Source organism: Pongo abelii, chromosome 6, assembly GCF_028885655.2.
Source record: "Pongo abelii isolate AG06213 chromosome 6, NHGRI_mPonAbe1-v2.0_pri, whole genome shotgun sequence".
In the NCBI taxonomy this organism is placed as follows: domain Eukaryota; kingdom Metazoa; phylum Chordata; class Mammalia; order Primates; family Hominidae; genus Pongo; species Pongo abelii.
In genome coordinates this window covers 89,936,389-89,954,620 of record NC_071991.2, presented here as the reverse complement: position 1 = coordinate 89,954,620, position 18,232 = coordinate 89,936,389, and the positions used below count along the sequence as shown (strand labels likewise).

The window sequence follows — 18,232 nt, the reverse complement described above, 5'->3', positions numbered from 1 at the left end:
GGAGGCAAAAAAAGGAGTATGGGTCCCTGGGGTCTCTCACTCACTATTTCTACATGGTAGGGAAGCCATCTCTGGCCCAATGTCCCTTCTGGATGGGTGGGCTTCCTGTCCTGCTTACCTCCATTCTCTGTGGGTGGAGTTGTTTCCTTGATTAATCCTAGTGTTGTCCACCTGGATGTTTCAGTTGATCTAGTATTTACTCACACTTTTTCTCCCTGTGAAATCGGCACACACTAGTTGCTTCTAGTCAGCCATACTGAGAAGCAACCCAAGTTCTTCCACTTATTAAGCAAGTCATTTTATTTTCCTGGCTTTCAGTTTACATATTGATAAAACATATTTATTTAAATGTTGTTGAAAGAATATACTAAGATAATTTAAGAGGCCTAGCATATTTTTCTTCCTTTTTCTCAACTGTTAGATATTATTAAAGAAATAAACTGAAGTTGTTTAGACAACAAAGAATGAAATGTGTATAACTAGACAGTCTACATTAATAAACCACCTCAAAAATTCCTAAACATATTCTTTTCAGCTGTCTTTAAATCCCCATCTGTTAGCAGTGGTGAATCCATATGGGTCTGCAGCAAACTTGATTCTGGCCTCCTAGAAGGAAAGAATTCAGCTAAGGGGCATAAGATAGAGGAGAAACTGAGGCAAGTTTTAGAGCAGGAGTGAAAGTTTATCCAAAAGTTTTAGTGCAGGAACGAAAGAAGGTACACTTGGAAGAGGTCCAAGCCAATGACTTGAAAGATTCAAGTGCACAATTTAGCCCTCGACTTGACGTTTTATATACTAGCATGGTTCCAAGGTTTCCCTTTTTCATCCCTTGATTTTTCCCCTGGGTTGGGCTGTCCACATGTGCAGTGGCCTGCTAGCCCTTAGAAGAGGCTACATGTACAGTGTGTTTACTGAAGTTGTTTGCATGCTCACTTGAGGTGTTTTCCCTTACTAGTCGAGTTTTCCTAGAGGAAGGTCCTATACCAGTTAAACTCTGCATTTCGCCTCTTAGTGCACATGCTTAAGCCCACTTGCCCAACTCCTGAGATCTTATTGGGAAGCTGCTTATCACCAGCTTCAGGTGTTTTCTATCTATTGGAAGACCGCCTTTCCCTAGTCCCGGCTGCAGCCAATTATTATTTTGGAGACACAGTTTAGCAATCTCATGAACATCATCTGCTGGTCACCTGACATTCCTGAGGGGCACTCTCCTGCCCTGTTCATGTCTGCCTAGCTACTCACTCAAACACATCTACTATGTTACATTTATAGTCCTTACATTTTCTCTCCCCACAAGAAGTTGCCTGAAATTCACCTAAAATGATCATTTCTACTTCCTGAGAGTAATGCAATATGAAGCAACTCTACATCAATATATTCCTATTGAGTACTGCATGACTGTTATGATTTTTCCTGAATTGGAACCAAAGGGACAAATGTAGCACCAATGAGGAAAAGAAAAATAAATACAATAATGAAGTTAGTTCATGAATTGACAGTCTTGTCAGGTAAACTTGCATCTGTCATGAAAAATGACTAGAGCTTTACTTGATATCTAAATGGAAAGAATATCTCTCATATATATACGTACATATATATACATATATATGTATGTGTGTGTGTGTGTGTATATATATATATATATATATGAAATTTCTAGAAGCCTATTCTTTAAATCTTTTCAACAAGCTTAAAGCAAGTATTATTGTTATAGAACAGAACTGAGGTGCACTTGCCTGGTGCGGTAAGACCAGATATCTATATCAAGGTTTGCAGCAGTAGTAAGGATTTATTTTCAGGGTGCCAAGCAAAGAGAATCAGGCTGTTAATGCTTAAATCCAAACCTCTCTGATGGCTTATAGATGAGGGCTTTTAAAAGCAGGGGTAAATTTTAGAAAAGCAGAAGTTACAGACAAATTATAAATAAATTTGCATGGAGATTATACATTGATTTTGGTATAAATGGGCAGGATCTCTTGAAGCAGGGAGTTACAGATCATAGGAAGACTCAAATACTTTTTGATTCTCAATTGGTTAAGGAAAAAAAAGGGTTGTTTAAAAATTAAGTGTCAACAGAAAAGAATATTAGCTCTGGCTGGTAGATATGACTTTCTCCAGGCCCCTCAGGAAGAACTTTAAAACAAAGAAAAGTGGTCATAGACCAGTCTTTAGTTCTCCCCTCACCTGAGGTCTACATGCCAGGGGATCCACTTGGTGGAGTTCTGGGTTTGTAAAAAACAACTCAGGGAACAGAATAGAGAGCCCAAAAATAAGACCACACACCTATGACCACCTGATCTTCAACAAAGCTGACAAAAACAAGCAATGGATAAAAGATTCCCAATTCAAAGAATGGTGCTGGGATAACTGGCTAGTCATATACAGAAGACTGCAGCTGGGCCCCTTCCTTACACTATATGCAAAAATTAACTCAAGACAGATTAAAGACTTAAATATAAAACCCAAAACTATAAACATCCTGGAAGACAACCTAGCCAATACCATCCTCGACCTAGGAACAGGCAAAGACTTCATGACAAAAACAAAAGTAATCACAACAAAAACAAAAATTGGTAAGTGGGATCTAGTTTAACTTAAGAGTTTCTGCCCAGCAAAAGTAACTATGAACAGAGTAAAGAGACAATCTACATAATCAGAGAAAATATTTGCAATCTATGCATCTGACAAAGGTCTAATATCAAGCATCTATAAGAGACTTAAACAAATATACAAGAGAAAAACAACCCCATCAAAAAGTGGGCAAAGGACTTGAACAGACACTTTTTAAAAGAAGACATACATGTGACCAACAAACACATAAAAAAAAGCTCAATATCACTGATCACTAGAGAAATGCAAATCAAAACCACAATGAAATATCATCTCACACCAGTCACAATGGCTACTATTAAAAAGTCAAAAAATAAGAGATGCTGGGGAGGTTGCAGAGAAAAGAACACTTACACACTGTTGGTTGGAGTGTAAATTACTTAAACCATTGTGGAAAGCAGTATGGTGATTCCTCAAAGAGCTAAAAGCAAGATTACCATTCAACCCAGCAATCTCATTACTGGGTATATACTCAGAGGAATATAAATAATTCTACCATAAAGACACATGCACGCAAATATTCATTCCAGCACTATTCACAATAGCAAAATCACAGAATCAACCTAAATGTCCATCAAAAATGGATCAGATAAAGAAAATGTGGTAAATATACACCATGGAATACTATGCAGCCATCAAAGAAAAGAATGAGATAATGTCTTTAGGGAGAACATGGATGGAGCTGGAGGCTATGATTTTTCAGCAAACACAGGAACAGAAAACCAAACACCACATATTCTCACTTATAAGTGGGAGCTAAATGATGAGAACTTATGAACACAATGAAGGAAACAACAGACACTGGGGTCTACTTGAGGGGGTCTGGGGGAGGGGGAGAGGAGGGAGAGAAGCAAAAAAGATAACTATTGGGTACTGGGCTTAATTCCTCGATGATGAAACAATCTGTACAACAAACCCCCATGACATCAGTTTACCTGTGTAACAAACCTTCACATGTACCCCCGAACCTAAAATAAAAGTTAAAAAGAAACGACAATGTATTTTATCTTTAGCTTCTATAACGAACAAAACATTTCCTGACTCTAACTTCCTTGGCTATTGTTTTAAGCTACTATTATCTTATTGCTTATCAAGTTGCTCACGGGGCTAGCTACGTAGCTGGAATTTCCCTTAAAGGAACTCAAGATTTGTATTTATTTTCATGATAGGCTGAGAGGGGTTCCTGGCAAGCCCCTAAGAGGGGTTCCTACTCTGCTCAAAATATAGGTTATTTTTACCCCAAAAAAACTTCAAGTTATATTTTAGATTATACATTAAATTGATATCTAACTCACAAACACCATAAAACATAATTTGTCTTTCCGTTTGCTCCCAAGTTATAAATCTAAATTCACAGCATAGATTTAGAATACTGGTAAGCTGCTATTAAATGACTGCAGATACTTGCTTGTATATCCCATATAATTTTATTTACCAAATAAGAGTTCAAACTACTTTATATTTAGTGAAAGTTTGAAAATTAGCAAAAGAGAGATCAATGGACTAGATATTAAAGAAAATTCTCCAAGAAGAGGAAAGTTGATGTCAGATGGATATTTGGCCCTATAAAAAAGAATAAAAAGCAAGAGAGTATTCAAAATGTATGTGAATATATATTTTTAAATATCCTCATTTTTTTACAACCTGCACTTGTACCCCTGAGCTTAAAAGTTAAAAAACAAAAACAAAAAATATTCCCATGGAGGAAGATGAAGAAATACATAAATAACCAATACTATCTTGTTTATAAGGAATCCACTAAAGAAGACACAGGTTAAAAATGCAGGAATAGAAAGAGATATGCCACATAAACCTAATTATAAGAAAGCTGGAATGGTTATATCAGTATCAGAACAATGTACACTTCAGAACAGCAATATTACTAGGGATATAGAGAAACATAAAGGGTTTCTCATAAGGGGTCAATTTATCAGGAATAAATAAACATTCTAAATGTATTAATATGCCATTGGTAAGTGCTTCAAAATATATGAGGCCAGAACTGAAAAAAATAAAAGGGAAGCAAATAAATCCAATGTTATAAGTTGCAGAATTCAATGCTGCCCTTTCAGTAACTGACAGTACAAGCAAACATAAAATCACCAAGGATGTATAAGGCTTGGACAAAATTGTCAACCACTTGAATCTGGTTCACATTTGTGGAACACTCCACCAAATAATAGCAGAATATACATTGTTTTCAAATGTACATGGAAGAGTCATCACAATAGTCCATTCTAGGGGCCATAAAATGAGTCCCAAAATTAAAAATGAACTAAATCTGACAACAATGGAATTAAAGTAAAAACCATTAATATAGAAAAGCCTTAAATATTTGGAAATTAAGTCACATAATTTTAAATAATACCATTGAGTCTAAGAAGAAATGACAAAAGAAAATCAGTGCATTGAACTGAAACATAATGAAAATACAACATGTCAACATTTGCTGAGTGAAGGTATAGCAGTACTCACAGCTTTACTGGTGAATTATATCAAATAGTTAAGAAATTAATATTACAAAAATGTCTCAGAAAATACTGGAGTAGAAAAAACAACTTTCAATTTGTGATTCCAGCACTATCCTATAATCAAAACCATACAAAGATATTACAAGAAAGCAAGTTACAGACAATGGTATTTTTTAGCAACAGATACTAGGAATGGAAAGTAGATTCTAGGAATAAAAAGAAACTTCTTCAACATGATAAAGGACATCTATGAAAAAAATCAATGGTAAAAACCTGAATGTTTTCTCCTTAAAATCAGGAAAAAGTAAGGATACTCACTCTTAACACATATTCCACACAAAGTCCTAGCCAGTGCAACAAAGGCAATAACTACAGAAAATTTCTACAACCAGTTAGTGATTTTTACAAGATTGAGATGCAAAGAGAGTATCCAAAAGTTAAACGTATTTAAGTATGCTAGCAACAAATTGTTGCCAAATAAAATGAAAAACACAGTTAACAAAAGCATCCAAAATTTTAAAACTTACTAGAAAATTCAATAATGTTTACATATTAATTCTCCCTTATCTATAGATTCAGGGCAGTTCCAGTCAAATTATCCAAATGATCAGTGAAATGATTTAAACTTTCATATCAAAATGAAAGAATTTAAGCCTTCAGTTTGTTCTACATAACTCAAAGTCAATGATCTCCGGAACTGATTCAAAGAGAGAAGATTTTAAATGCACAATAAAAAGGGCAGACAGATGACAGCTTAACCGATGCCTCATTATCTTTTATCTAAAATGAAGGTAAGTTGTACAATTATCAAATTATTTTTATACACATGGCCCTTGCCCTAGCGCAGAAGAATCAAAGATTGATAGAACACTGTCCCTATCAACAAGGAACTCACAGTCTGGTGAAAGAGTTGCTAATAGTCTAATGGAGGAATTTATTAAAGAGACATGACATGGAGAGTTTTTCTCCCTATTTATTGATTGTTATAACATGAAGAGTAATTTAGAAGAAGCCAAATATGTTTTATATCTGGTACTCATTGGTCATTTGTTGAAGGAGCTCTTCTTTCCTCCATAGCTTCCCCTTCCACGTTGACAAAGAAAAACTTCTTCAAGTTATGCATATTAATCTCCTCTTTCCCAAATTCTTTTGATGTATATCTTCAGAACTATGAGATTAACATGTTTTCCTATAATACTGAAGGGACATTATAAAAGATACGTGACTCCTCTCACACTATGATGGGACAAGATCAAGTTTCTTTCATTAGCATTAACAAAACAGCACACATTCTACTACTCTGTATGTTGATTTTACAGCAAGTGCTATCTTAGCACACCAATATCTAAAATCTCCTTTTACACCAATAAACTGTCTTAAATATTGCAACCTCCTTACACAAAGAAACTTTCTTCTGTTTGTTCGCACCACACTGCCCAGTGAATAAGGATATGGTATCCATGCAATAAACACTTCTTGTTTTGTATGTGGGTTAATAATATATGTATAATTATTTTTAGGATTAATAATCTTTATTTCTTATTGTATATTCTAAGTGGTGCCTTCTCACAAACCCTATGTTAATCTTCAGTCATTCCATTGGAAATATGTTACCTTTAGGGTAAATATACTGATTGCAAAGCAACATTTTCAGCTTGCCATTTTTTACCCCAAAAATAGCATTTCTGGCACCCAGCTTTAATCATGTTACTATTCAGTTTAGGCTTGTTCTATCAGGCAGTAGAGGGACAATAGATGCTATCTGGGAATGAAAATCAATAAACCTATATTCCAGCTTCAGTTGCTTGCACCTCACTTTCCTATTTCATAAAAAAAAAAATGGTAAGGTCATTGTCTCAACCAATCCACAGAACAAAGTGAGAATTTACAATAATATTTTCTTATGCCTTAGGTGTTCCGGGAAAGGTGCCATGTGAACAGTTGGTATGCTTTATCATCGTTGATTTCCGGAGAATAATAAGTGATCAGTCATGTTTTATTCTAATATATATAATGATAGACAAGATAGCCCAGGTATTTTGCAAATATAAGGGAAAAACACATCTTAAAGATTGTATGTTTCTAAAATTCCATCAGGCATTCCAGTTCCTGGTGTAGATAGTAGCATTCATGAGCACTTTTACTATTTTATTTTATTTTAAAGATGGGGTCTCACTATGTTGCACAGGCTGGAGTACAGTAGTGGGAGGGATCTCAACTTGCTGTAATCTCTGCCTCCTGGGCTCAAGCAATCCTCCTACCTCAGCCTTCTGAGTAGCTGCGACCATAGGTGCTCACCACCATGCCCAGCTAATTTTTTGTATTTTTGGTAGAGGCAAGGTTTCACCATGTTGTTCATGCTGGTCTTGAATTCCTGAGCTCAGAGATTCACCCACCTCGGCTTCCCAAAGTGCTGGGATGCGCTACTGTGCCCAGCTTCATGAGCTGTTTTAAAAAGAAACGTGGCTTCTCTTACTATTTCTTTTTCATGTCAAAGTTTTGCTAGGTAAAACTAATCTAAGAAAATGTAGTATATGTTTGTCCTAGGGCACCTATTTCCAGACTTTACTACACGTTGGAATAATCTGAAGATCTATAAAAATATTGATGCCTTCCTAGCACTCCCAGATATTCTAATTTAACCGGCATGAGGTGAAAGCTGAATATTTGGATTTTTAAAAAGTGGTCCATGTGATTCTAATATGCAGCCATCTTTCAAACTCACTATCCTAAGCAGTTGCCTAATCACATTAAAGTCTTTTTTCTCAACTACCCCTTAGCTGCTGAAATTCATCAACTGAAATTCTGCTCCACCTAACCAAGATTTTAACTTTGTGAATACTTATTTTATTTAGAAATTGCAAGCCATCTGCTTATGCATAACCTTTCTTGCTATGATGCGTTAAGCCTTAACATTTGGCTCTAATTATCTTTACACAGCCCACAAATTCCAGGTGAAGCTCATTATTCTCCCTGCCCAAACTAGCCTTTTCAATGTTTTATAAGATTCAAAGATTTGATCTCTAATTTTCACATTTACCCAAAATTATTTTGTTCAATGAAGGGTCCTTCTTGTATGTAGAATGTCAGAGAGACATCACCCCCACTGAGGATATCACCTGGTTCTGTTTCCAATAAGCTGTGCTTTACAAGGCATCAAAAGCAACTCTGTGTGTCCCATTTCCTCTGGGCACCAAAACTATCCTAATGAATTAATCTATTGTAAACCATTGTTTGAAAAACTCTTATACCTGTGTCTTACTCAGGCTGAACCCTTTCCTTGGAATAACCTTTCGTATCCCTATAATCTGGTTTTTGGACCGTTGAGTACAGGTTCATGTTCCAGGGCTCAGTTGAAACATCATAGCCACCAATAAAGTCTGTTTTGAGTCCATTTTTCTAAGGGAGGATTGATCACTCTACCCTCTGGGCACTCACTGGGTAGCTAATGCTTCTATCATAGACCTTAAATCTCTCTCACACTATCAGTTGATCTTCTAACTCTCTTCAAGAAGCTATAAATCACTCAAAAGTAAGAAACATATTTATGTCCCAAGTCTCTATCACTGTACTTGACACTATAGGTACATGGTATGCACTGATCCAATGAATTAAATTTTTTTAAATGATAAAAACATGGGGCTTGGAGTCAGATATGGGCAAAAATTCCAATTCTGCTTCTTCTAGTACATTTTTGAACAAACCATGTAAATTTTCTAAGCCTAAATGATCCCACATAAAATGTGACTTGTAAGCGATGCCTTTTGGGATGCTGTGAGAATTATATAAGATAATATCACATGCATAAATCATTCTCCCCCAAACCTCATCTGTGATAAACTAGTACCAGTGGAATTCAGGATCAATATCATTTTTACTCTCTAAAGCCGTTCTCCAGTTTATAACGTTACCAACACTATCTCACCACACTTTAACCAAACATTGCCTCTCAGATATTTTAAGCAGCAATTTGACAACCCTTGCCCTCATTCTGTGATGTTATCATATTAAGTGGTACTAAGCTCTTGTTTATAAATATTGAAAGCTAGAGTTTATTCTTGACAAAGTGCACACAATGCAATAAGAAACAGGTATATCACTTAAACTATGCCAATAGATCATGAAGTTAATCCAATATCTATTATCAGGGAAATGCTGCTCATGAGAAGACTAGCAGACAACTACATGGCAATTGGGTGTTTGCATCTTCTATCCTTACTTGCTGCCATTCTAAATTAAAATTTACTAAATCTAATATTTTCTAGTGAGAAGTATTTGTACTGGGAGAAAAATGAGCTCCTCTCTAACCTCATCTTCTCCTACCACACTCCTGAATGAAAATAGTTATTAGAGACAGTTTAAACTTTAAATGGATTTGTGGCACTATCATCAGGTTGTCAATTGTTGGTTTGTTATATTTGGCAATTGTCAATTTTGTAGATGACATTTAGGGAAAAGAGGAGACTGTAGTCTTAGCTTTTTTTACTGAAGAGGAATGGGCAAACTCTGTTGCATTGCTTTACGTTTGTTCTAAAGCATACTAAAAATATGCCACAGAATCTATGTAATAAATATGCTCTTGATGATTTTATAGATATCCCACAGTTGACAACAGAGCATTTAAATGGCCCAATACATTTTTTAAACAGATACTAATTTTTGGAAAGCAATATTTACCTGATTTGTTTATCTGCGGTGAAATACAACAGTACATGATACAATTTTACTGATATATGTACAAAATGACCAAATTCTAATCAGTTCAAAACCTTCTAATTTTATTAAGAAATTATAACTCTGGAAAATAGAAAATGCCAATTTTTTGGCTGATTGTATTTAAAAAGTAATGCCTTCAACTATAGATTACATGTCTACATTTACTGCATTTATGATTTAGCTTCTACATCTCAACTAATATATTACTTTCTTTAAAGCAAAGCCTTTTCTGAGTATTCCTCCACAGTAGGACTAGGTTAGATGCATTTCATGTATACATAGTCATAGAATTTGGTGCATAGCAAAAACTCTATAATCACTTATCAATAAATAAAAAATATTGGGCTTATTCATAGAGAGATAAAAAATGATGGTGATAGAAACACATTTTTTCAAACAAATACAGGTAGAAATAATTCATTTCTAGGAGATATACCCTAAAAGAAATGTTAAAGGAAGCTAGTAAAAAATGGCAATTTCAATTTACACAAAGAAGAACATTGAAAAAGATCTTTTTAAAAGAGTAAGTATAAAACACATTTCGTCTCCTTTTAGTTTTTTTAAAAAGATAATTGTTTAAAGCCACAAGTTCTAAAAATGCATTTTCTAGAAAATATGTATGAATATAATGTATGCCAATAATAGCACAAGAGATAAAATAGAGGAAGTAAAAATATATTGTTATGATGTTCTTATACTATATGAGAATTATATAATATTTTGAAACAGATTATGATAAGTTAAAGACATATATGATAAAAGACTCAAAATAAAGAAGTATAACTAATAAGCAATATTGATAAGATCCCATCATAAAAAATAGATAATTAATACAAACAAGGCAGAGAAAAAAATTATTTAAAAAACTTTAAAAACAACTAGCAAAATGGTGGATTTAAGTGCAAATCTATAATTATATTAAATGCAAATGGTCTAAAATTGCCACTTAAAAGACATAGTTATCACATTGGATTTAAAAGTAGATACAACTCAGCATTTGCTTGTCTGTAAAGGATTTTATTTCTCCTTCACTTATGAAGCTTAGTTTGGCTGGATATGAAATTCTGGGTTGAAAATTATTTTAAGAATGTTGAATATTGGCCCCCACTCTCTTCTGGCTTGTAGGGTTTCTGCTGCGAGATCTGCTATTAGTCTGATGGGCTTCCCTTTGTAGGTAAGCTGACCTTTCTCTCTGGCTGCCCTTAGCATTTTTTCCTTTATTTCAACTTTGGTGAATCTGACAATTTTGTGTCTTGGGGTTGCTCTTCTCAAGGAGTATCTTTGTGGTGTCCTCTGTATTTCCTGAATTTGAATGTTGGCCTACCTTGCTAGGTTGGGGAAGTTCTCCTGGATAATATCCTGAAGAGTGTTTTCCAGCTTGGTTCCATTCTCCCCATCACTTTCAGGTATGCCAATCAAATGTAGTTTTGGTCTTTTCACATAGTCCCATATTTGTTGGAGGCTTTGTTCATTTCTTTTTACTCTTTTTTCTCTAAACTTCTCTTCTCACTTCATTTCATTCATTTGATCTTCAATCACTGATACCCTTTCTTCCACTTGATCAAATCGGCTATGAAGCTTGTGCATGCGTCATGTAGTTCTCGTGCCATGGTTTTCAGCTCCATCAGGTCATTTAAGGTCTTCTCTACACTGTTTATTCCAGTTAGCCATTCGTCTAATCTTTTTTCAAGGTTTTTAGCTTCCTTGTAATGGGTTTGTACATCCTCCTTTAGCTCAGAGAAGTTTGTTATTACCAACTTTCTGAAGCCTACTTCTGTCAACTCGTCAAAGTCATTCTCTGTCCTGCTTTGTTCCGTTGCTGGCGAGGAGCTGTGATCCTTTGGGGGAGAAGGGGCACTCTGGTTTTCAGAATTTTCAGCTTTTCTGCTCTGGTTTCTCCCCACCTTTGTGGTTTTATCTATCTTTGGTCTTTGATGATAGCGACCTACAGACAGGGTTTTGGTGTGGATGTCCTTTTTGTTGATGTTGATGCTATTCCTTTCTGTTTGTTAGTTTTCCTTCTAACAGTCAGGTCCCTCAGCTGCAGGTCTGTTGGAGTTTGCTGGGGGTCTACTCCAGACCCTGTTTGCCTGGTTATCACCAGTGGAGGCTGCAGAACAACAAATATTGCAGAACAGCAAATATTGCTGCCTGATCCTTCCTCTGGAAGCTTCATCTCAGAGGGGCACCAGGCTGTATGAGGTGTCAGTCGGCCACTACTGGGAGGTGTCTCCAAGTTAGGCTACACCGGGGTCAGGGACCCACTTGAGAGGCCAGTCTGTCTGTTGTCAGAGCTCAAACACTGTACTGGGAGAACCACTGCTCTCTTCAGAGCTGTCAGACAGGGACGTTTAAGTCTGCAGAAATTTCTGCTGCCTTTTGTTCAGCTATCCCCTGCCCCCAGAGGTGAAGTCTACAGAGGCAGGCTGGCCTCCTTGAGCTGTGGTGGGCTCCACCTGGTTTGAGATTCCAGGCCACTCTGTTTAGCTACTCAAGCCTCAGCAATGGCAGACGCCCCTCCCCCAGCCAGGCTTGCTGCCTGGCAGTTCAAAATCAGACTAGCAGTGAGCAAGTCTCTGTGGGCATGGGACCCGCTGAGCCAGGTGCAGGATATAATCTCCTGGTGTGCCATTTGCTGAGACCCTGGAAAAATGCAGTGTTTATGTGGCAGTGTCCCAATTTTCCCGGTACAGTCTGTCACAGCTTCCCTTAGCTAGGAAACGGAAATCCCCCGACCCTGGCACTTCCCAGGTGAGGCAATGCCCCATCCTGCTTCAGTTCATCCTCTGTGGGCTGTACCCACTTTCCGACCAGTCCCAATGAGATGAACCAGGTACCTCAGTTGGAAATGCAGAAATCACCCATCTTCTGCTTCGATCACGCTGGGAGCTGCAGGCTGGAGCTGTTCCTATTCGGCCATCTTGGAACAGAAAACAGGCCTGCGTTACAAGAACTCTTGAAGGAAGTGCTAAACATGGAAAGGAACAACAACCGGTACCAGCCACTACAAAAACATACCAAATTGTCAAGACAATCGATGATAGGAAGAAACTGAATCAAATAATGGGCAAAATAACCAGCTAACATCATAATGACAGGATCAAATTCACACATAACCATATTAACATTAAATGTAAATGGGCTAAATGCCCCAATTAAAAGACACAGACTGGAAAATTAGATAAGGAGTCAAGATCCATCAGTGTGCTGAATTCAGGAGATGCATCTCGCGTGCAGAGACACACATAGGCTCAAAATAAAGGGATGGTGGAAGATCTACTAAGCAAATGAAAAGCCAAAAAAAGCAGGGGTTGCAATCCTAGTCTCTGATAAAACAGACTTTAAACCAACAAAGATCAAAAGAGACAAAGAAGGCCATTACATAATGGTAAAGGGATCAATTCAACAAGAAGAGCTAACTATCCTAGATATATATGCACCCAATACAGGAGCAACCAGATTCATAAAGCAAGTCCTGAGTGACCTAAAAAGAGATTTAGAGTCCCACACAATAATAATGGGAGACTTTAACACCCGCTGTCCATAGTAGACAGATCAACGAGACAGAAGGTTAACAAGGATATCCAGGACTTGAACTCAGCTCTGCACCAAGCAGACCTAATAGACATCTACAGAACTCTGCACCCCAAATCAACAGAATATACATTCTTCTCAGCACCACATAGCACTTATTCCAAAATTGACCACATAGTTGGAAGTAAAGGACTCCTCAGCAAATGTAAAAGAACAGAAATCATTACAAACTGTCTCTCAGACCACAGTGCAATCAAATTAGAACTCAGGATTAAGAAACTCACTCAAAACCACACAACTACATGGAAACTGAACAACCTGCTCCTGAGTGACTGCTGGGTAAATAACTAAATGAAGGCGGAAATAAAGATGTCTTTGAAACCAATGAGAATAAAGACAAAACGTACCACTGATAGACCACTAGCAAGACTAATAAAGAAGAAAAGAGAGAAGAATCAAATACATGCAATAAAAAACGATAAGGGGGATATCACTACCGATCCCACAGAAATGCAAACTACCATCAGAGAATACTATAAACACCTCTATGCAAATGAACTAGAAAATCTAGAAGAAATGGATAAACTCCTGGACACATACACCCTCCCAAGACTAAACCAGGAAGAAGTCGAATCGCTGAATAGAAAAATAACAGGTTCTGAAATTGAGGGAATAATTAATAGCCTACCAACCAAAAAAAGTCCAGGACCATACAGATTCACAGCCGAATTCTACCAGAGGTACACAGAGGAGCTGGTACCATTCCTTCTGAAACTATTCCAAACAATAGAAAAAGAGGGAATCCTCCCTAACTCATTTTATGAGGCCAGCATCATCCTGATACCAAAGCCTGGCAGAGACACAGCAAAAGAAGAGAATTTTAGACCAATATCCCTGATGAACATCAATGCGAAAATCCTCAATAAAATATTGGCAAACTGAATCCAGCAGCACATCAAAAAGTTTATCCACCAAGATCAAGTTGGCTTCATCCCTGGGATGCAAGGCTGGTTCAATATATGAAAATCAATAAATGCAATTCATCACATGAACAGAGCCAAAGACAAAAACCACATGATTATCTCAATCGATGCAGAAAAGACCTTTGACAAAATTCAACAGCGCTTCATGCTAAAAACTCTCAATAAACTAGGTATTGTTGGAACGTATCTCAAAATAACAAGAGCTATTATGACAAACCCACAGCCAGTATCATACTGAATGGGCAAAAACTGGAAGCATTCCCTTTGAAAACTGGCACAAGACAGGGATGCCCTCTCTCACCACTCTTATTCAACATAGTGTTGGAAGTTCTGTCCAGGGCAATCAGACAAGAGAAAGAAATAAACGGTATTCAATTAGGAAAAGGGAAAGTCAAATTGTCTCTGTTTGCAGATGACATGATTGTATATTTAGAAAACCCCATTGTCTCAGCCCAAAATCTCCTTAAGCTGATAAGCAACTTCAGCAAAGTCTCAGGATACAAAATCAATGTGCAAAAATCACAAGCATTCCTATACACCAATAACAGACAAACAGAGAGCCAAATCATGAGTGAACTCCCATTCACAACTGCTACAAAGAGAATAAAATACCTAGGAATCCAACTTACAAGGGATATGAAGGACCTCTTCAAGGAGAACTGCAAACCACTGCTCAATGAAATAAAAGAGGACAAAAACAAATGGAAGAACATTCCATACTCATGGATAGGAAGAATCAATATCATGAAAATGGCCATACTGCTCAAGGTAATTTATAGATTCAAAGCCATCCTCATCAAGCTATCCATGACTTTCTTCACAGAACTGGAAAAAACTACTTTAAACTTCATATGGAACCAAAAAAGAGCCCACATTGCCAAGACAATCTTAAGCCAAAAGAACAAAGCTGGAGGCATCATGCTACCTGACTTCAAACTATACTACAAGGCTACAGTAACCAAAACAGCATGGTACTGGTACCAAAACAGATATATAGACCAATGGAACAGAACAGAGGACTCAGAAATAACACCACACATCTGCAACCATCTGATCTTTGACAAACCTGACAAAAACAAGCAATGAGGAAAGGATTCCCTATTTAATAAACAGTGCTGGGAAAACTGGTTAGCCATATGCAGAAAGCTGAAACTGGATCCCTTCCTTATGCCTTATATAAAAATTAATTCAAGATGGATTAAAGACTTAAATGTTAGACCTAAAACCATAGAAACCCTGGAAGAAAACCGAGGCAATACCATTCAGGACATAGGCATGGGCAAAGACCTCATGAGTAAAATACCAAAACCAATGGCAACGAAAGCCAAAATAGACAAATGAGATCTAATTAAACTAAAGAGCTTCTGCATAGCAAAAGAAACTACCATCAGAGTGAATAGGCAACCTACAGATTTTTGCAATCTACCCATCTAACAAAGGGCTAATATCAAGAATCTACAAACAACTCCAACAAATTTACAAGAAAAAATCAAACAACCCTATCAAAAAGTGGGCAAAGGATATGAACAGACACTTCTCAAAAGAAGACATTTATGCAGCCAAAAGACACATGAAAAAATGCTTATCATCACTGGTCATTAGAGAAATGGAAATCAAAACCACAATGAGATATCATCTCACACCAATTAGAATGGCGATCATTAAAAAGTCAGGAAACAACAGGTGCTGGATAGGATATGGAGAAATAGGAACACTTTTACGCTGTTGGTGGGACTGTAAACTAGTTCAACCATTGTGGAAGACAGTGTGGCGATTCCTCAAGGATCTAGAACTAGAAATACCATTTGACCCAGCCATCCCATTACTGGGTATATACCCAAAGGATTATAAATCATGCTACTATAAAGACACATGCACACGTATGTTTATTGTGGCACTATTCAAACAATAGCAAAGACTTGGAACCAACCCAAATGTCCATCAATGGTGACTGGATTAAGATAATGTGGCACATATATACCATGGAATCCTATGCAGCCATAAAAAAGAATGAGTTCATGTCCTTTGTAGTGACATGGATGAAGCTGGAAACCATCATTCTGAGCAAACTATGGCAAGGACAGAAAACGAAATACCACGTGTTCTCACTTATAGGTGGGAATTGAACAATGAGAACACTTGGACACAGGGCAGGGAACATCACAGACCGGGGCCTGTTGTAGGGTGGGGGGATGGGGGAGGGATAGCATTAGGAGAAATACCTAATGTAAATGACAAGTTAATGGGTGCAGGAAACCAACATTGCACATGTATATAAGTATGTAACAAACCCACACGTTGTGCACATGTATCCTAGAATTTAAAGTATAATAAAAATAAATAAATAAAATAAAAGTAGCTACAACTCTATGCCTACAAGAAACATATTAAATATAAGATGCTACCTATAGAAAATACATTAAAGATGCCTACGATAAATTTACTTTAAATCTAAAAATATAAATATGTTATAAGCAAAAATATGGAAAGACATAGCGTGTACAAACTAATTAAAGAAAGTTAAAATGCCTAAAATAAGATAAAACAGATTTTAAAACCTAGGATAAAGAGCTACCAGGCTAAAGAGTGACTTACATAATGTTAAAGCAGTGAACTCATTGAGAATGCATACAAATCTTAAATGTATATTCAACAAATACATAAGACACATAAAATAAAATAAGATGAACACTGATACAAAAGAAAATGAAAAGTTCACAAATGTACTTGGAGATATCAACTCTCTTTTATCAATATTTAATCTAATAATTAGACAGAAAATGAATATCTGAAGTCCTGAAAAATCCTAAGACCAATCTGACCAAATTAATATTTAGGACAGCTTCTCCCAACTATTGCATAAGTCATATTCATTTCATGTGCGTGTGTCCCAATATAAACCATATCTTCGGCAATAATTAAAATGTCAAAAATTTTTCAGGTTGAAATACTATAAACAATATTTGATGAAAATAAGCCAAAAGTAAATGACAATTGGAAATTGCCTAAGTATTTGGAAATTAAATAATGTACTTTAAATAATACATAAGTCAAATAAATCACACAAAAATATTAAAAATTATTAAAATCACACAAATACATGTATTCATGTATATTGACATGAATACAAATAAAAATGCAATATACCAAAGTTTGTGAGATACAGCTGAAGCAATAATTAGGAGGAATTTTGCAACAATATATGTTAATATCAGAAAACATTAAATATCCAAATCAATAAGTCCAATATATCCAAAGAAAGCATAAAGGAGAAAAATCAATGTAAGAGGTCAATAAAGTTGAAATAAATAACTAAAAATTTTAGAAATCAATAAAACCACAAACTAGTTTTTTGAAAATACTAATATAATTGACTGGTCTCTAACCTGACTGATCAAAGAAAAAAAATAAGACACAAATTACTAATAACAGGAATATAAAAAGAGACATCACAGAATCCTACTGTTTCTACAGAAGTTAAAATAGAAATAAGAAAGTATTATAAACAAATTCATGCCCTTAAATTTGATAACATATCTTGAAAAAGTCAAATTCCCTGAAAAATGCAAAATCCCAAAGCCCAATTCTTGAAAACTGGGTAATCTGAGTAGTCTTACATCTATTAGAGAATCTAAATTTGAAGACCTCCCCAAACTCTTCCAGAAAATAGAGAAATAGAAAACACATCCCAACTCATTTTATGAAGCCAACGTTTTCTTTATAGCAAAACAAGAAAATGGCATTTAAAAAACCCCTAAACACCAATATTCCTTGTAAACTTAAGCACAAAATTCCTTAAAGATGTATTATCAAATTGAATCTAATAACATATTTTAAAAGTAACAACCAATGGGGTTTGCTCCAGGAATCATAGTTGGTTCAACATTAGAAAAATCAATCAATGAAATTATTCATAAA

At 36.1% G+C, this 18,232-nt stretch overlaps 1 long non-coding RNA gene across 2 annotated transcripts in view; it reads right to left on the bottom strand.

Moving 5' to 3' along the window:
* LOC129060261 (uncharacterized) overlaps positions 1-18,232 on the bottom strand; it is a 111,775-nt gene that overhangs the window by 14,028 nt on the left and 79,515 nt on the right. Inside the window, exons 6-7 of one of the 2 annotated variants that reach the window (XR_008526839.1) lie at positions 12,635-12,801; positions 6,047-6,278 (exon numbers count right to left, since the gene is read on the bottom strand). The exons of the other annotated variant lie outside the window; for it this stretch is intronic. This is a non-coding gene — a long non-coding RNA (uncharacterized LOC129060261). Of the gene's footprint in view, positions 1-6,046; positions 6,279-12,634; positions 12,802-18,232 lie in introns of those variants that run through there. 2 annotated transcript variants of the gene reach the window in all.